Source organism: Cricetulus griseus, chromosome 4 (assembly GCF_003668045.3).
Source record: "Cricetulus griseus strain 17A/GY chromosome 4, alternate assembly CriGri-PICRH-1.0, whole genome shotgun sequence".
In the NCBI taxonomy this organism is placed as follows: domain Eukaryota; kingdom Metazoa; phylum Chordata; class Mammalia; order Rodentia; family Cricetidae; genus Cricetulus; species Cricetulus griseus.
In genome coordinates, this window is record NC_048597.1 from 122,104,375 (window position 1) to 122,130,356 (window position 25,982).

Below are 25,982 nucleotides of genomic sequence, written 5' to 3' on the forward strand. Positions count from 1 at the left end.
GTTTGATTCCCTCCACGAAAAAGGTTTAATAATTAATTATTAACTGATGTGTTAAGTGCTTAAAGAACAGCACAGCTAGGCATGTGGCTTGCTGGCAGACCACCTACCATACTCAAGTCACCAAGCTTTTACGGTGCCATCTATGTCTACCCCTCATTGATGCCCCACTATATCATAGTCCTGTCTGTATTATACCTACACTTCGGGGGCCATCTATTCCAGACTGGTGCCTTTGGGGCTGTGATTGGGACCAACTGAACAATCCTGGGTCCAACCCTGAGTGGGGGAGTGTGGATGAGGGAGGGCCTAGCTACCCGACAATGTTAAGGATGAGTCAGAGACATCTGGTTATATCAGGAGGGCTCCCAATAGTGAAGGCCACAGTTTATTGTTGCATCATCTTAAGTAATCATCCAAAGGTGGGGGCAATGGCAGAAGACATCTATTATCATGTATAAAGGGCTGGAATCAAATATTTCCCTTAATCCTAGAGACACTTCTAAGCAGCTTGTACTCACTAAACCTCAGGGTGGGTGTATGTTACAATAAATCTTTCCGCCAAAAGCCGCCCGAGTTCTACCGCCACGTGGATGGACAAAATAATACACAGATTTATATTAGGTACAAAATCTGTTTGGCCAATGACTAGGATTCTCATCTGTTAGCTCAGTCTTAATTATCATAAATCTATATATTTTATGTCTTATAGAGGATGCCTTCTTGCCGGTAGCTCACATGGTGCCACTGGAGGAAGAGCGGAGGGAAAAAAGACCCTTCCTGTTTCCCCTTGCTTAAATATGAGTCTCCTTGCTATGTCACTTCCTGCCTGGATCATCACTTCTCTACTACATTTCCCAGAATCCTAGTCCTGTCTAACTTGCTGTCTCATTGGCCAAACAGTATTTTATTTATCATCCAGTAAGACAAACACATACACAGAAGCACTTCCCCCATCATCTCCTCTTTTCTGTCTAAATAAAAAGGATAACTTATATTTTATAATAACTGAAGAAAACTATAACCATAACTATCTGTCTTCAACTCTATCAAAGACCACAGAAGGATAATATATAAACTCTAGAATTGACAGGACATCTCGCTACCTGGACAGTCACCCGAAGTTCCTCTGTAACGTTGGGGCATCCATCTTCAGCCTATAGGCCACAGTGTGTCTGGCACACTTCTCCATTTTAACAGGAACCCTTCATGTCATGTTTTGTAAGTTCAGCAGTCACTTTCTTGTGGGTCCTGCATGTCCAGTTTATACAGCAACAAACAGTCCAGGCAAGAGCAGTTTCTTGCCTAAATGGCTAATCTTGCCACGTTGAAAGCAAACTCCATAACGAGTTTCTTCAATGCCCATACTCCTTTCTGACATAATTGGTGTGCCCCTACGGGTGTAGACTCTCCCTGGCCCAGGTCTTTTGCTATACAGAAATAGGAGCAATTTCCCACTGAGGCCAGGTATCTGGAGGTAATCAGTAAATATCTAAAAGACAATAAAAGTTCTGAGCTCTCAGCACTGTGGGTGAGTAGAGCATATTTCTAAAATATTATGTGGGCCCCAACAGAGTTTGATTCCCCCCCCCAGCAAGAGAATAGTCTTGTTTGTATGAGACAGGGTCTCACTGTATAGCCTTGGCTGGCCTCGAACTGACTTTGTAGATCAGGTTGCCTGCCTCTGCCTTCCAAGTGCAGAGGTTAAATAAAGTCTTACTCCACCACACCTGGTTTACAACAGTCTTTTAAAATTTGTTGTCCTTTGCCAAGTCACCATCACAAGGATTAGTCAGTTTTGACTTGGTGAAGAAGGAAGATTCACCATCCCAGGCATTAATGGTGGGGAACACCAAGTTTCTGCTGTGCAATGAAGTAGCATCTCATGTGGCCCAGGCTGGCCTCAAACTCACTATGAAATGAGGACCTTGAGTTCCTGGCCCTCTTTCTCCCACCTCCAGGGTGCTATGACCAGCATGCACCTGGTTTATGAGATACTGGAGATGGGGCCCAGGTTCTGTACATGTTAGACAAATATTACCCCAACTGAGCTACATCGTCAATTCTCCCAGTTTCCATTGCTTGATTGTAAGACACAGTAACAGATTCTAACCTAATGAAGAAGTGAAATTTCTTAGAAAATGTACCAGAATTCCCAGAATCAGAGAAAAGACCAGAAAAGCAGGCTCAAAATATGAGGTCCCGAGGGGACCTCGAAACAGAACTGAGCTAGGATGCGGTGCAGAAAGCAAGATTGGTGTTCTGTGTGAGTGACACTGCCCTGCAAGGAATTCTTCAGAACTTTCGCCACATACCACATACAAGATTCAGAGTCCTGCACAGGCACATTTTACATCTGGATTAAGATTACACATGAACCAGGGAAATGACTCAGTGTATAGAAGTCATGCCTTGTAACCCTGACAGCCTGAATCCCAGCCCTGGAATCCACGTAAGAAGCCAGACTAGTGAGTGGTACAAGTCTGTAATCCCAGCCCTTCTATGGCAAGACTTGAGGGGTAAACAGGAGGAATGATAGTCAAGTATGGAAAGGTGTCCTCTGACCTCCACATGCCTGTCCACACTCACACATACATAACACACACAGTATAATAAACACACACACACACAATAAATAATAAATAATTTTCTTAAAAGTAGATCACGTTTGTCGCCTCCTTATCCTCTGGAGACAGTTGGGTCTGCACATAGCATTAAACCCTAATATATACTGTAATTTTACACATACACAATAGTAACATTAAATTTAAAAATTAGGCTCAGTAAGATATTAACAGGTTGAGGGTGAGCCAGAGGCAAACTGACTGCCACCATGTCTGGGGCCCTGGATTTTTTTTACAGCAGAAGTTGGGGCTGGAGAGAGAGCGCGGCAGTTAAGAGTACATATAGTTCTTGTACACAGGCAAGTTGGATCCCACGCACCCACATTAGGAGCTCACAATTGCCTATAACTCTAGCTCCAAAGGGATCTGACTCTTCTGGTATCCATAGATTTCTGCACACACACACACACACACACACACACACACACACACACACACACACACTCAGAGACACACTCAGACACAACCTTAAAAATAAATAATCTTTTTTTAAAAAGAACAATAAGTCTTAAAGTAGAAGGACTATAACAAAATGCTATAATAAAAGTAATTTAGCTTAGACATTCTTTCTTTCCAGAATTTTTCATTTAATATGTTTAGACCACATTTAACCACAAAAAAGCAAAACCACAGAGTAGGTTTCTTTGTTTGTTTGTTTGTTTGTTTGTTTTGCATTATCTTCCCTTTCAGAGGGTCAGAGGCAACTGGCCCCTCTCCCATATCCACAGAGGAAAACAGGGTACTGCCTTCTACCAAACTCACTCAAGGTAAGACTGTTCAGACCTTCCCAGTTCTGTAGTTAGAGCTGCATTGACCTTGGAGGGAGGTCCAGAGGAGGCAGCTCAGCAAGAAAAGATACTTACCACCAAGCCTGACTGCCTGAGTTCAATCCCTAGACTGATGTGGTGTAGGAGAAAACCAACTCTCAAAAGTTCTCCGACCTCTGCACATGTGCTATGGGGTATAGCACACACACACACACACACACACACACACACACACACACACACACCAAATTTTAAGTAGATAGTAAATTAAGGGAAAACAATTATCAGCTTGGGTTTTTTAATATTTGTCTGTTTGTTTGTTTGTTTGTTTTACTTATATGTATCTTATGTGTATGCCTCATGTACGAAGATGCCCACGGAGGCCAAAAAGGCATCAGGTCCCACTGGAGTCACAGTGGTTGTGAGACACTGGATGTCTACACTGGGAACAGAGTAAGTTCTACTTCCCCGATGATGAAGGAAATGTCCGTTATTACCTATCAGCTTTCTCTCTGTGCCCTTGGGTAGAGTTTCAGAATGTCCATGATGGTCTCAGGAGTCTCCATGGAGCATCCTCACCATCTTGCAGCTTAAGATTGTTCTTTTGCATTATAAACCAAATTAATCTCATTATGACCCAGGCTTTGATAGGACTATCAAGTATAAAACAGTGACGGACCTTTGTCTACTTGTTTTTCTGGTCCTTTTCAATCTCTAGCTGTACCTTTTCCTTTCTTGGTTATCTCTTAATCTATTCTAACCCCTGTGGAATAGGGATCAAAAGTGCCAACCTCAGTACTTTGAGATTTAAGAGATGGACCAAGAGTAACAAAGCCAAGTTCTGAGGAGTTTTCAACGCCAATGGCTCCTCCGGGCTGAGAAACCAAGCACACGGATCCGGACAGTAAACAAGGGCTTGTGACCAGCACTAGCCACATTCAGCCTCAGGACTTCCAAGACTCCTGAGCTCATCTCCTGTGGATGGCTCCCATGTACCTCTTGACTGGGGACTCTTGGTTCCCCTAGGCACAGCTGAGCAGTATGAGGGATACAACAGAGGCCAAAGATAGAATGATAGCCCCAGCAGGGCAAACAATGGCAAAGCAATCACAAAGCTGGTGACATTAGCTCTTGGGAAAGAAAGGTAGATCCTGGAGCAAGGATGGCAGTTGGAAGGTGAAGGGCAGCCCAGCTCTCAGGAGCAGGAGTGATCAGGCTTGAAAGAGCCATTACTGACTTGCCCAGATACTGGGTCTGCTTCTCAGTCAGCTTGGTCAGCTTCGTGTTCAGCTTGCCCAAGTGGGCTTCAGACACTGCCTCCTCCAGATTCTTAGGCAAGAAGTGAACCCCAATGAGATATTTATCTGGGTGGTCCACAACTCAATCTGAGCCATCACCTGGCTTATGAAGGAGTTGTTCATCACAAAGCTAAGGTGGCCCATGCATGGCACAACCCAGGCTGGCCAGCTTGCCTTCCGTCAGTAGAATGATGCAACACCCATTCTTCAGCCAGTAGTGGTCCACCTTCTGTTCACCTTCTCCATAACATTCTCTTTGAGCTACTTCAGATTTAAGTGTTCAGGGTTATATACAATGGCATTTCCTTCTTATGTTCAAAGTGCTGGCCAGGGATGATATCAATGCAGCCTGTGATGGTGACAAAGATGTTGCCCTTCTTACAGACCTTGTCCATGGTGGTCACCTCATAGCCCTCCATGGCAGCTTGCAATGCATTAATGGGTTCAGTCTCGGTGATGATGACTCAGGCCCTGAAACTGGGCACAGCCATTGCCCACTTCACCATATAGCCTGCTACCACCTCTACCTTCCCTGAAATTAATCACATTTACGGCCCATTTGATGCCATCTGTGAGAGATTCCCAGCAGCCATAGAGGTTGTCAAACTTGCTCTTGGTGACAGTGTCATTGACACTGATGACTTGATGGTGGGCACCTTCAGTGTCCCATTGGCCACCATCTTATAGAGGTTGTGGCCCCCAGTCATGGTCTTCTCAGAGATGCGTTGGATATCTGACAGAATTCGTGGGTATTTGGTGTGAATGGGGTTAGTAGGGTCACCACAATCCTCCAGAATAGGGTTGAGGGGTCCATCTTTGAAGCAGAACATCTGCTCAGTGCACCACAGGTCCTTGTCATCTGTCTCACCCTGGATGCCAGCCTTGACAATGGCAGCACTGGTCCTAAGTAGAGAAGATGTTGCAGTTGGACCACTGCACCTCAACACCCAGGGCCACCAGAGTCTCAATGAGGACAGCAGTCTCCACAGTCATGTGTAGACAGCTAGCAAATCAAGTACACTTCAATGGCTTGGAGGACAAGTATATCTCCCGAACATACATCAAACCTGACATCTCATTCTTGGCAATGTCCAGGGCCTTTCATCTCCAGGCAGCCAGTCCAATGTCCATTCTGTCTGCAAGGCGACTCCAAGCTCTACATGGAAAATCTGGGAAGCCCAAGTCCAATGATGCCACCTTCAGCCACTACTCATCCGAATTGCCTGTCCTATGACGACACCCTGGTTCTTCCACCCTCTTGCTAATCTTCCTCTCCAGCACAATGGAGCAGGGCACAAATACTCACTCCATTTCAGTAGGTCATTGAAACTTTCCATTTCACCTCCTTTCTTTGATGAGCTGGGAAATGAAATGCAAATGTCTTCCCTCCTCTTTGAAGACTTTTTCCTCCCTTCCCTGGAGCAAAGAGGAACATGATTTTCAGGTAATGGATCTGAGGAACCCTGGACGGAAAACATGGGGTGAAAGAGCAAGAGGGAGAAATGTTTGCCCAGACTAGAGGCACTTTGCAGGTGTTGGGGACAAGATCTGAGAGTATAAAAAGGGGAGGGAGCCAGGCTCTGCCCCCCACATTTCCCTGGCAATCAGTAAGACTTCAGACAGAGGTAGTTGGGTCATCTAAGCTACAGTGCCCTGGGCACTGGGTGTATACTAAATGGGTCATGGAAACTGCTACAAGCTGCCAAACTGGCTGGATGGTGCAGATCCAGGTGTTGGGAAGATCACTGGGTGGAGATGACTAAAAATGTGATACAGGCAGAATCCTGGTGCAGGCAGAGCTTGTGACTGGGGTGGGGCTTCAGAGCTGTCAAAATGTTTACAGTCATGTTCCTCCCAGTAGACTGGCAACTAGAAGTCAAAATGAGGTGGATCATGACAAAGAAAAGTGAGGTCTCTGGCAGGCTTGAGCTGGAAAAGCGGTTCAGCCAATGAAGAACGTGACAGGAAGCATGAAGAGTTTGGTCTTCAGAATCCTAGTAAGAGAGCTGAGATGGTAGCACCTGCTTATGGTCCCAGTATGGAAGAGACAGAGACAGAGGGCTTCTGGGGACTCCCTAGCCAGCCAGCCTGGCCCAATGGGAGAGCTACAGGCCAATGAGAGACCCTTTCTCAAAACAACAAAAAGGGTGGCTCCTTGGGAACATGCATGATTCCTCTATATGTACAAACGCATATGTGTATACATTCTTAGCAAATATACAGACACAGAGAAGCCATCAGTTATCTGCTTAGGACCAGCCAGCCATGCTCTCAGGATACATTAGCAGCTCATACTTATGACAGCCTACTTAACATGCTTTTGTATGACCTATGCACAAGTTCAGGTGCCAAAAAGTATAAGCATAGTAGCTGCCGTCCAATGGCTCAGTGCCAAATGTCACCAATTCCTTTAAATATTCTTCTTGACCTCTAGTCTCCTTGCTTCTGATTCAGCCTGGACTTCCTCAAACAGTCTTTGAACTTGTCCTGTTCCACTACACTTCCCTAGACAACAATGATCTTTATAATCACAAAGTGACTGCCACTAATCTTAATGACTTTAGTGACTGCCTCGACTCTCCTCATTCAGTTTACAGAAGATGTGCAAACCAGCCCCTTGCCTGTCTGGCCTACAGCCTAGTTTTATATCACCCTGGAACTAAGAATAGACTTCATGTGAATTTTTAAAGGTACAAGAAAAACAAAGAGGACCAGTCATATATCACCTTCAGAGTCTAAATTATTAATTGATTTAATAGAAAAAGCTGCTACAGTTTAGAGGGCTTGACAGTGTCCCTCTCCCCTTTCAGGGCCAGGAGTCCTCATCAGCCAAACGGCTGTCCCATCAAAGCCTGTAATACCATACCCCACTTTGAGATAACTTTCTAGCAATACAGAACCCAAAAGGCCTGAATCTTTCTGCAGAACACAGTGCTAGAGCCAATTTTTCTAATTTTGTTTTCTGGTATTTCCTAACTGTGTAGAAGGGAGGGAAGAAGAGGGAAGAAGAATGGAGATTTAAAGACCAACAGTTTGAGAACACTACTGTTATTTTAAAGATTCATTTAATGTGTATGAAATGTTTGGCTGCATATATGTCTGTGCTCAAGACAGTAATTGAAAATTGGGGTGTGATCTGTTTATCAGTAAGTACTGATACAAGGACATTGCACTAAACTTAACATTTGCTCTTTGGGTAATATTTACCACCATGAAAGGTGTTGGGACTTCTCATTAACCCTTCCGTGACCACGGAAATGGAATTCCATTTCTATCTCGTGCAACACAAAAGCTGGTCCAAATATTGACTAAACATTGTAGAGTGGTCCAGCAAGGGCTGAAGACGGAAGCAGATTCCACACCTAGTAATGTTGTGATTGGTAATTACCCAGCCCTCTCAGCATCAGTGACTTGTTTGGAAATGGACTAAAACAATCAAGTGTTAGGAGGGCAGGAAACATGTCTTCCCGTTATGTCCCCAACATTTAACAGTTGTAGGTACTGACCTCCTACCCACTCTCCAGCCACATCTCCTGTTCTCTGGAACATCTTCTTGCTAAAGCCCTTGGTTGAGATCTGAGGCAGAGAAGTTCCATCTACCTCAAGGCTGGCTGGGAATAGGCCCTTTATTCCACCTGCTCTCTTCCTGGTAGAACAGTGAGTGGTATGGACTGCAGTGCTCAGTAGGTGGGAGGCAGAGTTCTTTGTTCTTCATGGGAAGAAAGAATTCGCTCACTAGCCATCTGTTCATCCACAGTCTGACACCAGCCAGAGGAAGAACTTGTCTGCCCGGAAAGACCTCACACCCTTCTCACAGGTCAGCTCACCTTGCAGGACAGACAGGAAGTGACCTCACACTGTTCTCACAGGTCAGCTCACCTTGAAGGATAGACAAGCAGACCAGGAAGGACTCTTCAGCTCCACGTGCCTCTTACCCTTCTCGACTTTTCTCTATTGCTTGACTCTAATTGGCCCACTGAGAAAGGGTGACTGAGCCTAGCTTGCCATGGCTGCCAAGGCCCAGGCTCTGATCATAAACCATATTAACAATAGCTTGTTAGTGCTTAACAATTCAATGATGTTGCAGGCTTTGGTGTCACAGAGGTTAGCTGGGCTACAGAGCAAGAGCCTGTCTCAAAACTACAAACAAAGAAGGATAAACAATTTAAGTAGGAGGAGCATTGTAGAAGAGGTGATGTGTGAGGAGAACCTGAAGGACAGGAGTATTGTGGCAATCACAGTCAGGCGCAGCAGAAGCTCACTCTCAGAGACACAGATGAGTCCATCCACCTAAAATGGCAGAGGGAGACAAAGAGGAGGGCCCACAGCCGAGGATATGGAGAGAGACTGGAAGTTGCTGACTGGTGGAGGAAGAACTATCAGACTGCTAGGAAATTCAAACTGCAATGGATCACTAATGACAAGGTCAAGAGCTCAAGAGTTACAGCCTGCACCACAAATACCTGGAAAACAAATGGGTCATGGTAAATAATTGGCTTAGAGAGGAGGAAATGACCTCTTAGAAGAATGCCAATGTTTCCAATCTTTGAGTCTTCCAGATTTGATGGGACTCTGCTCTTCAGCCCTTTATCTAGAGTGAGCCTGGCGTCATGGTCCCTGGTGCCCTCAAGCATTTGAAAAATGGAGGCTGGGGCTAAAGCTTAGGTGGTAGAGTACCTGCCTAGCATGCACCAAGCCAGGGTTATTATCCCCAGCACTGGATACACTGAGCATGATGAGCCCAGTACTTGGGAAGTGGAGACAGGAGGATAGGAAGTTCAGATCAGAGCATGGAGTCCAAAACCACAGTGAAAGGAAAGGACCAACAAAAATTGTCTTCTGACCTCCATGAGTGTACATGGCACACATGTGTTGGTGTACCTCCCCTCACAACACACACAAAGTTTTAAAAATACATAAATATTAGGACTGGATTAAGCACATTTGCTGTTCTTCTAGGGAACCTGGGTTTCCATCACCCATAACTGCCTATAGCTCCAGCTCTAGGGGATCTGACATCCTCTTCTGGCCTCCAGGGGCACAACAAACCCACACATATACACTTAAAAAAATAAACCTTTAAAAATAACAACAACAACAACAACAAAAAAGGCAGGCCATGCCAGCCAGAAAAAACAGGTAGGTAGGCCACCTGCCTGCAGAGCTCTCCCATTCCCACAGTTCCCATGGACAAGATCCTCCACCATTCCTCCATCCCAATCCCCCACTGTCTTGTCCCCACCCCCAACTCAGGTAGACATCACACCTGCTCAAGTGCAGCCACACCAGCTGGAAGAACATGTGGCAAACACAAGTGGACATTCACTGCTGGACCAGAGGCTACAACAAGCTGACAGAACTCCAGATAAGCCAGCAGTCCATAGGCCTATCCCACTTTCTCAGAGTGTCCTCTCTATCCCTGATCCCCCTTCCCTTCCTATCACCTTGTCTCAGCTCCCAGGCCCCAGCCCCCAGCCCCCAACTCAGATGCCTACTCCCTACTGAACCAGAGGCCATGCCAGCCACCAGAAGTCCAGCCCCCCAACTGGGATAGAAAACCCCTGCTCAACCACAGACCACACAAACCCAAAGACCAGAGCGCAAACAAAAACCAAGGAACAAAACACCACCCAACAAAAACAAACTCAGAAATCGTCACCTAGACCTATAATCATACCAAACCCAGATGCCTAGATGTCAGAGTAACAATCAACAGAGCCAGGGCAATGTGTCACCACCAGAGCGCAGATATCCTACAACAAGTCCTAAATATTCCAATGAAACTGCAGCACAAGAAAAAAAAAAACTTAAAATCAACTTTATGAATATGGCAGATGTCCTTAAAGAAAAAGAGAATAAATACCTTAAAGAAAGTGAGGAAAGACAAACAAAAAATGGAGAAAATAATAAATCCCTTCAAGAAAGCCAAGGGGAAAAAACAGATGAAGAAAACTAATAAAATGGTTCAAGACCTGAAAATAGAAATAGAAGCAATAAAGAAAACACAAACTGAGGGAATTCTGGAAATGGAAAATCTAGGCAAGTGAACAGGATCTACAGACATAAACATCACCAACAGAATACAAGAGTTGGAAGAGAGAATCTCGGGCATTGAATATATAATAGAAAAAATAGATACATTGGTCAAAGAAAATATTAAATATAAAAAATTCCTGACACAAAATATCCAAGAAATCTAGGACATTGTGAAAAGACCAAACCTAAGAATAATAGAAATAGATGAAGGAGAATAACACCAGCTCAAAGGCCCAGAAAATATTTTCAACAAAATCATAGAAAAAATGTTCCTAACCTGTGAGGAGCCGCACTCACATTCGCCATTACAAGATGGCGCTGACATCCGCTGCCGGATCAAGTAAACAACGTTGGTGCGCATGTGCCCAGTTGCCTAGTCTTGCGTCATATAGGGTGATGAGTCCTCCACATATCCCAGCTGTACACGCACTGCTTGGAGCTTATGAGCCTTTATAAGGGGACAGGATTCTTGGCTCGGGGTCTCCCTAATCGGAAGCTGATCATCTGTCTCTCAAGATGCATTAAAGCTTTACTGCAGAAGGATCCGAGTGTCCTGTGTCGTTCTTGCTGGCGAGACGATCAGAACACTAACCTAAAGAAGGAGCTGCCTATAATGGTACAAGAAGCTTACAGGAAACCAAATAGATTGGATCAGAAAAGAAAGGCCCCTTGCCACATAATAACCAAAATATTAAAAACACAGAACAAAGGAACAATATTAAAAAGCTGTAAATGAAAAAGGCCAAGAAATATATGAAAGCATAGAATTATACCAGACTTCTCAATGGAAACTCTAAAAGCCAGAAGGGCCTTATCGGATGTCCTGTAGACTCCAATAGAACAAAAATGCCAGCCCAGACTACTATACCCAACAAAACATGGAGAAAACAAGATATTCCATGATAATGTCAAATTCAAACAATATCTACCTATAAACCTATCCCTACAGAGATACTAAAAAGAAAACTCCAACCCAAGGAGGTTAACTACACCCATGTAAACACAAGAAATAAATAATTTAATTCCAGAAAAACCAAAAGAAACAAAGTACACATGCATACCATTACTACCAACAACAACAAAATAATGGGAATTAACCATCACTGGTCATTGATATCTCTCAATATCAATGGGCTAAATTCCCCAATAAAAAGTATAGACTAATATAATGGATTAGAAAACAGGATCCATCCTTTGCTGCATACAAGAAACACACCTCAACATCAAAGACAGACATTACCTCAGAGTAAAGGATTGGAAAAATATTTTCCAAGCAAATGGAACTAAGAAGCAAGCCAGAATAGTCATTCCAATATCTCACAAAATAGACTTCAAACCAAAATTAATCAAAAAAGATGGGGAAGGATACTTCATACTCATCAAAGGAAAAATCCTCCAAGATGGCATCCAATTCTTAACTTATATGCCCCAAGTGCAAGGGTACCTATGTTTGTAAAAGAAACATTATTAAAGCTGAAATCACATACTGACCCTAACACATTGATAGCAGGAGACTTCAACACCCCACTATCACCAATTGACAGGTCATCCAGCAAAAACTAAACAGAGAAATAATGAAGCTAACAGACATTATAAACCAAATGTCCCTAATAGATATTTATAGAACATTTCACCCAAATACCAAAGAATACACCTTCTTCTCAGCATCTCCTAGAACTTTCTCCAAAATTGACCACATACTTCATCACAAAGCAAGTCTCATAGATACAAGGCAATTGAAATAACCCACTGCATCCATCCTATCAAACCACCATAGACTGAAGCTGAATTTCAACAATGAGAGAAACAACACAAAGCCTACAAACTCATGGAAACTGAATAACTTTCTACTGAATTACCAGAGTCAAGGAAGAAATAAAGAAAAAAAAATTAAAGACTTCCTAAAATTTAATGAAAATAAATGCACAACATACCCAAACTTATGAGATACAATAAAATCAGTGCTACGAGGAAAGTTCGTAGTATTAAGTGCCTTCATAAAGAATTTGGAGCAATCTCATACTAGCAACTTAACAGCACACCTGAAAGCTCTAGAACAAAAAGAAGCTAACACACCCAAGAGCAGTAGATAACAGGAAATAATCAAACTGAGAGCTGAAATCAATAAAATAGAAACAAGAGAACAATACAAAAAATCAATGAATACCCTTTCATGACAAAAATATTGGAGAGATCAGGTATACAAGGAACGTACCTAAACATAATAAAGGCAATATACAGCAAGCCTATAACCAACATCAAATTAAATGGAGAGAAACACAAAGCAATTCTGCTAAAATCAGGAACAAGATAAGGCTGTCCACTCTCTCCATATCTATTCAGTATAGAACTTGAAGTTCTAGTTAAAATAATATGACAACTAAAAGAGATCAAGAGAATACAAATTGGGAAGGAAGAAGTCAAAGCATAGCTATTTGGAGATGATATGATAGCATACATAAATAACCCCCTAAATTCTACCAGGGAACTCCTACAGCTGATAAACACTTTCAGCAAAGTGGCAGGATAAAAGAATAACTCAAAAGTAATCAGTAACCCTCCTATATACAAATGACAAATGGGCTGAGAAAGGGAAACAACACCCTTCACAATAGCCACAAATGATATAAAATATCTTGGTGTAACTCTAACCAAGCAAGTGAAAGACTTTTATGACAAGAACTTCAAGTCTTTAAAGAAAGAAATTGAAGAAGGTATCAGAAAATGGAAAGATCTCCCATGTTTTTGCATAAGAAGGATCAACATAGTAAAAATTGCCATTTTACCAAAAGCAGTCTACAGATTCAATGCAATCCCCATCAAAATCCCAACACAATTCTTTACAGACATTGAAAGGACACTATTCAACTTCATATGGAAAAAAATACCAGGATAGCTAAAACAAAACTGTAAAATAGAAAAACTTCTGGGTGTATCACTATCCCTAATTTCAAGCTGTACTACAGAGCTGTAGTAAAAATTCTGCATGATATTGGCATAAAAACAAGCAGGTTAATCAACGGAATTGAATCAAAGACCCACACACCTTTAGACATCCAATTTTTTATAAATAAACCAAAATTATACAATGAAAAAATGGTGCTGGTATAACTGGATGTCAGCATGTAGAAGAATGCAAATAGATCTATATCTATCACCCTACACAAAACTCAAGGTCAAGGGGAACAAAGGCCTCACCAACTACGTACATTGAACCTGATGGAAGAGAAAGTAGGAAATAGCCTTGAGCACAGAATTAACACAGAAAACAGTGTCCCTCGCGATTGTCTCGCCAGCAAGAACAACAGAGGACACTCGGATCCTTCTGCAGTAAAGCTTTTATGCATCTTGAGAGAGAGAGCATAAGCTTACAAAAGCGGAGACCCCGAGCCAAGAATCCCGTCCCCTAATAAAGGCTGGCAACTGCCGCCTCGGACGTGTCACCCCATGATTGGCTGCAGCTCATCGGACCATATGACGCCACAGAAGAGGCAGAGATCAAGGAATGGAAAGTTACCCAGCGCCTGCGCAATAACTTGTTTACATTCAGTGCCTGCCGGATGCAGGCGCCATCTTGTAATGGAGAATGCAGGGACGGCTCCCTACAAAACAGTTTCCTGAACACAACACCAATAGCACAGGCACTAAGTTCAACAACTAATAAATGAGACCTAATGAAATGGAGAAGCTTCTATAAGGCAAAGAACACTATCAATAGGATAAAAACAGAACGGGAAAGGATTTTTTTCACCAATCCTATATCTGACAGAGGGCTGATATCCAAAATATATAAAGACTTCAAGAAACATCAACAAAGACATCAACAAGCCAAATAATTGAATTTAAAAGTGGGGTACAGATCTAAACAGTGAATTCTCAATACAGGAATCTCAAATGGCCAAGAAACACTTAAAGAAATGTTCAACATCCTTAGCCATCAGGGAAATGCAAATCAAAACTACTTTGAGATTCCATCTTACACCTGTTAGAATAGCTAAAATAAAAAACACAAGTAACTCTCATGTTGACAAGGATGTGGAGCAAGGGGAACACTCCTCCACTGCTGGAGGGAGCAGAAACTTCTACAGCCACTTTGGAAACCAGTATGGCAATTTCTCAGAAAACTGGGACTCAATCTACCTCAAGACCCAGCTATACCACTCTTGGGCATATCACATACCCAAAGAACATTCCATCCTACCAAAAGGACATTTGTTCAACTATGTTCATAGCAGCTTTATTCATAACAGCCAGAAACTGGGAACAACTTGGATATCCCTCAATTTAGGAATGGATAAAGAAACTGTGGTACATTTATACAATGGAGCATTACTCAGATGTTTTAAAAAATGACATCATGAAATTTGCAGGCAAATGGACAGTTCTAGAAAAAAATCAGACCTGGAAAGACAAATATGGTATGTACTTTCGTATAAGTGGATATTAACTGTGAAGTAACAGAAAATCATGCTACAATTCACAGACCCAGAGAGGCTAAGTAACAAGGAAGCTCCAAGGAGGGGAGGATGCTTGGATCTTCCTGGGAAGAGGAAATAGAATAGATTTCAAGGGTGGACTGAGGACAGGTAGGGATAAAGTAAGGTTGTGGGATGGAGGCCAAGCATACTGGGAAAAATGACTGGAACTGGGAGCATTTAGAGGTTGGTGTGGAAACCTAGTGCAGTGGTAACTCCATGAAATGTATGAGGTTGACCCTAGCAAGGACTTCTGGTAATGGGGAATAGGGAGCCTGAACCAGCCACCTTCTATAACCAGGTAAGGCTTTCAATGATGGGACTGGGACATCAACCCAGCCACAAAACCTTCAACCTACAGTTTGTCCTGCCTGCAAGATATATTGGGGCAATGGTGGCTCAGAGCTTGTGGAAGTGTCCACCCAATGACTGGTCTAACCTGAGGCCCATGCCACGAAAGGGAGCCCATGTCAGACACTGCTTGGATGGCCAGGAACCAGGGGTTAGAACCAAATATGACTGGTGAAGAAGAAGAGGAAAAGGAAGAGAAAGATCAATGAAATGATTCCTAATGATGCTCTGCTATACTCACAAACTGGAGTCATCAGGCTTCATCTACCAACCTATGGCAGCAGATGCAGAGACCCACAGTCAAACATCAAGCAGAGCTTGAGAGACCATGATGGAAGACAGGGAGAAAGGATTGTAGGAGCCAGAGGGGTCAAGGGTATCACAAGAACACAGCCCACAGAATCAACTAAGCAGGGCTCACAGGGACTCACAGAGACTGAGGCAACACTCACTGAACCTGCATGGGTCTGGCCCAGGTCCTCTACCTATATGTTATGTCTGTGTAGCTTGCTGTTCTTGTGTGTCCCCTAACAGTGGGAGTGGGGTTGTCTCTGACTCTTTCACCTTGTCTTGGGGTTCTTATCGTCCTACTGGGTTGCCTTGTCCAGTCTTGATAGGAGGGTTTGTACATAGTTACATTGTAACTTGCTATGCCATGTTTGTGTTGATACTGCTGGGAGGCCTGCTCTTTTCTGAAGAGAATGGAGGAGGAGTGGATTGGGGGAAGAGAGGAGGTGGGACAGGGGTTGGAAGGAGTGCAAAGAGTGGAAATTTTGGTCAGGATGTAATGTATAGAGAAGAATTAAAAAAATAAATATAAATTTTAAAAAATGCCAATGTAAAAATAAACAAAATCTCTCTAGGCTAGGATCCAACAAGAAAGCCATTTCAAGATTCTTTTAAATGACAAATATCTCTTAGAAATTTAAACTAAAAAAAAAAGACATTTAAATTCATCCTTGGCTTCATATCAAGTTTAAGGCCAGCATAAGCCACCCAAAACTCTCAGAAAAATAAGCCTGATAAAAACCAAGACTATGAAAGCCAAAGGCTGATTTGTCATCAAATATCCCCACGGTGAAAGTCACCTTTACTGACATTTTTTATTTCTGCTTTCACTTAGCTCTGAAAAATCCCAACTTCCTCACCAATTTTCTGGACATCTTACTACCCAATGATCTTCTGTTCTTCCACCAGCACTGCTGGGGTTTCCCTGCTCACAGTGCATGCTCACCAAGGCTGGGTCTGCCAGCAGCATGTCAGTGGCTGGCTGCTGTGTCCCTTTTCAGAGTGATTTTTAAGCTGTTTTCTTTATTTAATGTTTTCTTTCTATTCTCATTTGTGTGGATTAGGGGTGGAAGACTACTGGGAATTGAACTCAGGACCTCACGCTTGCTAGCCAAATGCTCTACCATTCAGCCGTTGTAAAATATTTAGATGTATTTGTTTATCTGGTTTTTCTTAAGTCTTATGGTTACTGTTCTAAAGTTTCAAAGGTCTTCAAATGTTCAAAGCTCTGGTTAAGTACATACTTAGAAATATATACAAGTACTTAGTAAGGCCCAGAGATGGGCAGGGGCTAAAGTGCCTACTACAGAAATGTGAGGAACTAAATTAGGATCCCCAGAACCCAAGAAAAAAGCTGGGTGTGTGCCAGCAACTCCAGCCTTGAGGAGCGAGATAGGGGTAGAGACAGATGGGTCCCTGAAGCTCATCGGCCAACAGCCTCATCCACTGGATGAGCTTTGGATTCTGTGAGAGATCTGGTCTTAAACACTAAAGGTGGAACATTCAAGGAAAGACACCAGATGTGATTTTTGAAATTCGTATGTGGGTGCACACATCTGTACTCACATCCTTGCAAATGGACACAACAAACACCCACATCCACAAACCAAAACAGAAAAAAAAAAAAAGTTGATTCATAAGGCAGAATAGTGAGGAGCACAAATTTCGGATTCACGCTGCCTGGGTTCAACTATCTATGTGTCCTATGTGTCCTATACCTTGACCTTCCTCATCTATATTGCTACTCCTTAGCAGTATTATTCTTAGAATATGCCTCTCCAAAGGTTAGAGTGATACAGAGTTTATATAATTAAAATTGTAATGATAATGGAGTTGCTGAAATCTTAGTTTCTACCTGCCACTCATGATTGGTATAAGAAGCCTTTGCTTTTCAAACCATCATAGAGGTTTGTTCCTCTGTCTCTGGGGAAACGGTGAAAGCCCTGAACCTGAGGGAAACTAGACCTAGGATGTGTGTTTAAAGAACTCACATTAAGCTGTTAAGGAGTGGTAGCTCATCCTAGAAACCCATTCCTAATACTTGGGAGGCTGAGGCAGGACAATAGCTGTGATTTCAGGAACAGCCTCAGCTAAGTGAGACCTTACCTCAACAAACAAAACCAAATGGGCCTGCTATTTACTGGATGCTTGCTGTGCAGTCAGGAATCCCTACAACCAAGGAACCATTATGGCCTTCACCTTCCAGTTGGTGAAATGGAATTTCTAAGACGTTAAATGGCTTACTTAGACTTACAGATCAAGTCAGCCTGTGCAGCAGCAGCAGAGTGTTTATAGGAAGGTGGGCAGCCATGCGTCCCTGGCGTGCACACCGTGTCTCCTGAGCTGGCTCTGGGGTTGCTGTTACTATCTGGGGAAGTTTCCTGGGACATGAATCACTCATTCTTTGAATGAAGCCTCCTATGTTGCTCAGAGAACACTGGAGCTCTTACATGTGTGGCTTGTGCTTCACAAATAGAAGTGGAAGAAATGAGACCAGATTCCCTTCCTTTCAACCCTTACCTTACCAACAGTGCTTAACTACTGGGCTTCCCATCTTCCTTCATCCTGAAGGAGACTTTTAACATTTTATTTACTATTGGTTTGTGTGTGAGTCAGACCTGTGTATGCATGACAGGGGAGGGGCATTATGCCACAGTACACACGTGGTGGTCAAGGGAGAACTCTGTACAGCTGGTTCTCACCTCCCACCTTTGATGTGGGTCCCTGGGATGGGTCATGAGGCTTGCATGGCAATGCTTTCACCTCCCCAGTTATCTCCCTCGATAAATATTTGTTTGGGAGTTTTGTTTGGTTTGTTTTCTGGGGAATTGAACCCTGGACCTGAAAAAAAAAAAATGCTGCCCACTGCCCACAGATACGGGCCCTCTCCCATTGTGTACTTCCTAGTCCTAGAGTCAGATGTCTGGTCTGTACTAAGAAAACCCAGTTCACTGACATGGGCAAACTATTGTTTTATCCACAGAAATCCAGCAAGTTGAAAAGTGTTCTCTCCAAGGTCAGTTCATTATTATTACATTTGTAGTCTACAAGAAACAGGAAAACAAGATAACAAAAGAAAGCTGTGCTGGCTGGTTTTATGACTTGACACAAGCTAGAATCATCAGAGAGGAAGGGCCTCAGCTGAGGAAAGGCCTCCACAAGATCTAGCTGTAGGGCATTTTTCTCAATTAGTGACTGATGGGGAGGGTCCCACCCATGGTGGGTAGTGCCATACCTGGGCTGGTGGTCCTGGGTTCTGTAAGAAAGCAGGCTGAACAAACTAGAGGAACAAGCCAGTAAGTAGCAACCCTCCACAGCCTCCACATCAGCTCCTGCCTCCAGGTTACTGTCCTGACTTCCTTCAGTGATGAACAGAGAAGAGGAAGCCAAATAAACCCTTTCCTTCCCAAGTTGCTTTGGTCATGGTGTTTTATCACAGTGACCGTAACCCTAAGACAAAATCCAGTTAAATGAAGTGTCTCATTAGGTCTCAGTGTAATGCCACCAGCAGCAGATCCACACTACCTTTCTAACATGCCTGGGATGCATCGAGCCCTAGGTCCAAGCCCAGCACCACAGACCCAGGGCATGGTAGCACACGCCTGGATTCCCAGGCTCAGGAGGTGGCACAGAAGCAGAACAATCAGAAATTCAGTATCATCCTCAGCTACACACTGCAAGGCAGAGCCTAGCCTGGACTGCGTGAGAGCCCCCGACTATAGGAGAAACTCAGGCATGAGCTGGCAATCAGCCTACCGGGCACACTGTGCCTCTAAATAAGGAGGATGGCACGCCGTGCTGCCGGCACACGGTGCTTCCGGGTGTTATCAAAGTCAGACCCCTGAATTCTGAAGTAGTGAGAGGAGCTGGCTGGCTCCACTCTCCACGCCTCCTTTTATCTGCTTCTTCCACGTGGAGACCCTGCTGGTGTGAGCGCTCACTGTCCAGTCCGGGGTAATGCTAATCAGTCATAGTCGATAGGCTTCCGCTATATAAACAGTTGTTCACGTACAATAAAGCAGACGCTGTTCCCTGAAATCTTCTCCGGAGAGGTTCATCCCCAGGCCCTTTACCCACCCACAGCATTGCGGTCTTGTTAACAAGGGCACCCAAATCCTGGCCTTTAAATGTCTGTCAATAAGGAAATGACAAAGCTGCACATTTTTTTTTCCTTCCCAAAGCCTTGATTTTAGCCACCTCCTCAGAGAAAGCTGGCTCCAAAAGCCCACATGATTCGCGCTGCTCTTCTGAGGCTCTCGGGCACAGTCCTCTCTTGGTTTGGGATTTTGTTTGGAGAGAGGCCCTGGATGGCTATTACTTACCATACCACTCTGGCCAGCCTTGAATTTGCATCAACCCCCTCAAATCAGCTCTCTGGGCACTGGGATCCCAAGCATGTGCCAAACACTGGTTGGATTTCTCTCTTAATGCCTAAACTTGCCTTTCCTCGAGTGTGCACCAATTTTTCTTAATAAACTCACCTTGTGCCCCTCTCATTAGTCCTGGAATTCTTGTCTCTGGCGTTGTTGCTGGTGACGGTCTGATGATTGGGATGTCTATGAGCCATAAAACAGGAACCTTACAGGGGCTGGGAGTGTAGCACAGTTGGATAGTGCTTCCTAGCATGTACAAAGCCTGGGTCCCAGCACCACATGGTGACACATGCCCCAAATCCTGGAACTCACAGGTGGAGGGAGCATAAGAAGCTTAAGTCCATACACCATTGTTAGACAGTGAGTCTGAGCCCAGAGGAAACTTTTACAGGAGGGGCAAAACCGTGCCCTCCAACACAGGAGGCAGAGCCAAAGGGTCCCTTAGTCTAAAGACACACAGCTCTCCTGACCACATAGTGTCATGCCCAGGGCCAAGAGTGGGCGTTAAAACAACTGAGAATGTAAGCAGATGACTCCTGGAAGAGGAGATACAGATGGCTAAGGGACACAGGCAGAGCATGCCATTGCAGTTAAAAAGAAGGGAGATGCTACTAAACAAGACATCGCAGTCACCATGGCAGGAGCAAAGACAGATGCTGGTTGTGGACAGCAAGAGGAAGGGCATGAATTTTAACAGACACTTTGTTACATGGGTCCAAATCCTTTTTTTTTTTTTTTTTTTTTTTTGAGACAGGGTCTCATTCTGTAGCCCAGGCCATCCTGTAACTCACTCTATAGCCCAGGCTGACCTGAGCTAATGGCAGTCTGCCTGTTTCAGCCTCCCAGGCATGAGCCATCACACCTAGATGAATTGAACATTAAAGCATATGCTCCTGGAATGAACTGCCCTTTCTTAGCAATCTCCTATTCAGCAGTATGCCTTAGATGCCAGCTTGAGCACTGACTCTCATATGTCTACAGTGCTATTAAGTTTATATTTGTAGAAATCAGGTATAACCTAAATCGTTGCCAAAAGGAGGAGTTCTAAGTCCATTACATCTACATTGAATGCTGGATAAGCATAACAATGAAAAATCCATCTGTAAAACACAGAAAATGGCTGTGATATACTTCCCAAGAGTTTGTAAAGGTTCAGTTGCAGCATAACAGTATAGGGGTGACCAACTGTTTTTGCCTTGGATTTGAAGCCTGCTCCACAAGAAGGAATGCAGGCCTGACACTGAGGAACTTTGTTTTGCTAAACCACATGTTGCCAAATATTTATGCTTACCCCCACAGAGGAGTGCTGGCCTCAGCCTTGGCCAGAGACGCAGAAGCATCTCTGCTGTGGTCAGCAGTTAAAGCCAGAGACTAGAGGCTGGTCAAAGTTCTAAAATAAATGTCTATTGAGTATTCAACCCAAAATGGGACATCTGTGTCCACTCTGCCCTTCCCCAAGGTTCAGTGGTCATCTTGGAGGAGTAAGAATGTGAGAGGCAGAAGATAGGCAGGGGTGCTGTGAAATCCTGTCTTTAGGATATGCCATGGTCATTGCACTCCTCCACTCACTGTAGCTATGGTTACAGGGGGGCGGGGTGCCATTCCAACAGGCAGCACTAACTGGATTCAATGGGTTATTAACTGAAAAGGGAGAGTATGTGATTAGAGGGGATTAGGAGTGCCTGGGGGCATTAGGAGGGAAGAGTCATGGTTCCTGGGGAGCTGGGGTACATGTGTGAAATTGTCACAGAATAGATAAAAGATACCCTTATGTCTAAATATTTTATGTGTACAGGCATTTTTCCTCCATGTATGTCTGTGTACCATGGGTGTATAGTGCCCACAGAGGCCAGAAGAGGGTGTCGGGTCCCCTGGAAGTGGAGTTACAAATGTTTGTGAGCTGCCTTGTAGGTGCTGAGACTTGATCGTTTGGAAGAGAAGCCAGTGGTCATAACTATAAGGCCATCTCTCCAGACCAAGATAGTCTGTTTTTTAGAATTTGTCAGGCAGTAAGGGCAGAATATTTCTATATTGGGAAAGAAGATATGTGTATATGATACTATATTCACAATCATTTCAAAGAAAATGCTGGGGTTGACCTGGGGCCTTGTGCTAACCCACACAAGCATCTGTGGGCCTTAGTGTCAACTTCCTATGAGAATGTACACACAGGAACATAGAGCAGAAAGACCTGCAAAGAAAACCACCTAAATGCTAACCATGATGAGGAAAAACAAAGCACTTTTTAAATTTTAATTCTACAATGTAAACAGAGTTTTCTCTGTCCTACCTGCCTGTAAATGGTGCCTTGTCTCCCGCCTGCCTGTTTCCAAATCCCCAGCAGCTGCTTCCCAAATTAATATAAATATTTGGCTGATAGCTCAGACCTATTACTAACTTGCTCTTACATTTACATTAACCCATTTCTATTAATCTATGCATTGCCACAGGGCCGTGGCTTTATGGGTTGTCTGGCATCTCGCTTCTTGGGTGACTGACTCATGTCTCCTCCTCCTCATCTGAATTCTCAGTTTGATTGTTCCACCTGATCTTATCCTGCCTGGTTATTGAGTGAACAGCTTTTATTATTAACCAATGAGAGTAATGCATATTCACAGTGTACAGAAGGATCATCCCACAGCATTGCATATTTCTGTATCATATTTAAAATTTTAACACTAATTTAATAATTTTGACTCCTTTGGAATGAAAAAAATTGAAGTAGCTGTAGATGTTTACAGAGTACAGGAAATGGGGTCTTCAGGAACTGCATGCATGAATGATCTCTAAGTATTCCTTAGAACATCAGGCTCACAAAATTGCTCATACGTGTCTATACCAGTTACACAGAAATCTCAGAAACCCTGGTGCCCTGTGCAGCAACAGTTATTTTCATGTTACAGATGATGTAAGAAAGGAACCGGTGGGGGTGGGGTGGTAGGCATGTTAAAGTAATTGAGAAGCCAGTAATAGGGCTTTCAGAAGCAACTTACCTGGTCATAGTTCTATACAGAGCTCACAAATTCAAACACAACTTCCAGAAATTAATGAGGTAGCTGAGAGTAAGTCAATCAACAGCTGGTAAGGGAGGGGAAATCAGTTTTCCTTAGAGGTGTGGTCCATGAGAGCTGCCCATGCTCCACCAAATGCATTATTTAGGCAGCATTAATTGGACTCAGTGGGTTAAAAAAAAAAAAAAAAAAAAAAAAAAAAAAAAAAAAAAAAAAAAAGAGCCCACAAAGCTGGGAGGAGGACATTAAGGGGAATCTAGGAAGAGCTGGAGGGTAGGGAATGGATATGATTGAGATACACTGTACATATGTTTAAAATTCTCAAGGAGTAAATGTAAAATACTACATTTCAAAAAGTAAAAAGATGCTGGGCAGTTCGGCTGCACACCTTTAATCCCAGCACTCAGGAGGCAGGGGCAGGAGGATCTTTGTGAGTTCGGGGCCAACCTGGTCTACAGAGTGAGTTACAGGACAGCCAAGGCACACAATAAAAGTCTATCTCAGGAAAAAAAAAAAAAAACCTGCATGGCTGAGTGAGGCTCAGGCTTCCATCCCCAGTACTGCATAAGAAACACACACACACACACACACACATACACACACAGTGTTGTGCCAAAGTCCCATACCATCTAATCTTTTAATATTTCAAAATAAACTGACATTTGGACTTCTGAATTACTATTCCAACTAGTTTTTCAATATCCTAACTGTTCTACTTATGAATGGTACAAAGCCAAATGTAACCTATCAGTGGACGTTCACAAAGTTTGAGTAGAAATACTAACACGTTTCAAGACCTGGACTAGTCCCACGCCTTCCATTAGCCTTTGGTCAACACGACACTGGGCACCCTTTACAGATTCTTGGTCTCCTATACAAAAGAATTTTTTTTGTTTTTATTTTATTTAGACAGGATCTCATGAAACCCAGACTGGCCTCAAACTTACTAAGTAGCTCGAACTAGCCTTGAACTACTGATCCTTCCATCTCAGCTTCTGAGTGCTAAGGTTATAAGCACATGAAGTCATAGCAAGTACTACAGATAAGACAGTGTAAAAACAGACACATGGCCTGGTACAATGCCTGCCTAAAACCAGACAAAAAAGGAACTTGAAGCCAGGAACGGTGGCTCACATTGTAATTCCAGCACTTGGGATGGAGATAAGAGGAATTCCTCAGCTATGTAGCCAATTCTGAGACATACCACTACAGATCATATAAAGAATGAATGAATGAATGAGTAAATAAATAAATAAATATCTACAGGCAGGTTCAGCAGCGAAGGGAAGGGTGCTGTGTGTACAAGTGTGTGTGAGTGCATATCTCATCGGGGACAGCTGTTCCATCCACTTCCTTATTCTGTGCTCAGGTGAGCCCCACTTATTTTTCACTGTGGGCTCTATGCTTATTCAGTTGTAAAGCACAACTTCCTTTCCAGCACAGAAGGTCCTCTCATAGGAGAACCTGAGTCTTGTCCGATGTAGAACTATGTTTCTCATCTTGACTACTGACTGTACAGCCTATAAAGTGTGTGACCAATCACCACCCATGCCATCTACACGGAGTACTGCTGGCTCTTCATGCTGGACAAGGTCAACATGTTGTTCTATTCCAGATGGTGTCTGGGAAATAGAGGGTGCACAGGGTCTGTCTGTCTGTCTACTTCCTCACTAATGTTCACTCTCCCTTTGCCCAAGGCATTTGAGAATATCTTAGTACCTAATTATATCTATTCAATTTATTGTTTGGAAATGTTAAAATTATATTTTGTCATTTTAGCCAATTTTAAGTTTAATTCAATGAATTAATTACAGTCACAGTGCGTTTGACCATCACCAATAGTTCTATTCCTAAAAACTTCCATGGCTCCACCAAAGGCTCTTTAACTGATAGGTTTTAACATGCAATCCCCTTCCCACACCCAAGTCCTTGTAATTTTGTTCTGTACAGTGGAAAGGAGCTATAGCTCTGCATTCAGTGTATTATGTATGTAGCCAGCAGAAGTAAAAAGCAAATAGCAGGTAGCAAAACATCACCAAATCAGGTGCTTAAAACCACAAGTGGAGATGACTGGAGTAGCCTCACATAGTGAGGAAACAAAGGTAACATCAAACTGCGTCCTAACAACAACCTGAGAAATCAGCTGGGGAAGAAACCGCCACTCTGGGACTCCTTCAACAAGTTTCCAGGTTTTCATTCCCACTGCAGGTATTTTTTCAACTCAATGTCTCTCTCTCTCTCTCTCTCTCTCTCTCTCTCTCTCTCTCTCTCTCTCTCTCTCTCTCCCTTCCTCCCCCCCGTGTGTGTGTGTGTGTGTGTGTGTGTGTGTGTGTGTGTGTGTGTGTGTGTCTGTCTGTCTGTCTGTCTGTCTGTCTGTCTGTCTGTCTGTCTGTCTCTGGAGTGTGTGTGTGTTTATTTCTCTGTGTGTGTCTATCTCTCTGTTTGAGTGTGTGTGTGTGTGTGTCTGTCTGTGTGTCTGTCTGTCTGTCTGTCTGTCTCTCTTGGTGTGTGTGTGTGTGTCTGTCTCTCTGTGTGAGTGTGTGTCTGTCTGTCTCTCTTGGTGTGTGTGTGTGTCTATGTCTGTCTGTCTGTCTCTCTTGGTGTGTGTGTGTGTGTGTGTGTTTATCTGTGTGTGTGTGTGTGTGTGTGTCTTTCTGTCTGTCTGTCTGTCTGTCTCTGGAGTGTGTGTTTGTTTATTTCTGTGTGTGTGCCTATCTCTCTGTGTGAGTGTGTGTGTGTGTGTGTCTGTCTGTCTGTCTGTC

General features: G+C 43.5%; 1 pseudogene; it reads right to left on the reverse strand.

Annotated features, from left to right (window-relative positions):
- Positions 1-4,495: 4,495 nt before the first annotated feature.
- LOC118238738 lies at positions 4,496-23,210 on the reverse strand (annotated as a pseudogene).
- Between the last annotated feature and the right edge of the window lie 2,772 nt (positions 23,211-25,982).